Source organism: Vollenhovia emeryi, unplaced genomic scaffold (assembly GCF_000949405.1).
Source record: "Vollenhovia emeryi isolate VEMERY1.0 unplaced genomic scaffold, V.emery_V1.0 DF939631.1, whole genome shotgun sequence".
NCBI lineage: Eukaryota > Metazoa > Arthropoda > Insecta > Hymenoptera > Formicidae > Vollenhovia > Vollenhovia emeryi.
Window position 1 is genome coordinate 6018 of NW_011966735.1, and position 795 is coordinate 6812.

Below are 795 nucleotides of genomic sequence, written 5' to 3' on the forward strand. Positions count from 1 at the left end.
CCCGATAGAAACAAAAAAAACATATAGCAGAGCGTGGTTGAACAAAGAGATTTATGTGTGTATGTGTGTGTAAACATTTGTGTTTCTAACAAAAAGATTTATGACCCCCTCCCACTCGTGGGTAAAAGAACTAAGTGTTGGTAATAACTTAATTTGTCTAACAAAACAATGGATCAATGTCTGTGTATGTACGAGTAACCGGAAGAAAAAAAAAGATCTAGCAGAGCGTGGTTTCGATCCACGGACCTCTGAGTTATGGGCCCAGCACGCTTCCACTGCGCCACTCTGCTAGTCGAATGCAGCCGTGGAAAAAAAACGACAGCTCGCCGGGACTCGAAACCGGTTTGCATGGAAGCCGCTCGCGCGCGGTTATGCGTGGGGAGAGAGTGGAATAATCGAGGTTTGCGGTCATCTATCGCCGCAAAACATCTCCCTCGATGTGAACGGTATAAAATTAGTGTCAAGCATACGAGATTTATTGGTATGACTAGTCCTCACCGTAAGTGTCCCGAGTTATAGAGTTTACGCAATATCCTTGCGATTAGTGGTCTGTATGCGGTCATCTATCGCCGCCAAGCATCTTTCTCTCTCGTTGTGAACGGTATACATTTATTGGCAAGCATACGAGAAGTCCGGAAGCGTTCAAGGATATGTTGTTTTTCAGTTTTTCGCTAAGTGCGTCAGATTGCTCATCCAGCGTCCCGTGGGCGACGCAGGAGGAATAAAAAGGGGGAGCGATCGGGCGTTGGTCGCATCGCGTATCGCGTCTACCGTAGAGGTCTGTTATGATCAGGT

General features: G+C 46.7%; 1 non-coding gene across 1 annotated transcript; it reads right to left on the reverse strand.

Moving 5' to 3' along the window:
* Positions 1-218: 218 nt before the first annotated feature.
* Trnam-cau lies at positions 219-290 on the reverse strand. Its single transcript has one exon. It is a non-coding gene; the product is annotated as a tRNA-Met (tRNA).
* Between the last annotated feature and the right edge of the window lie 505 nt (positions 291-795).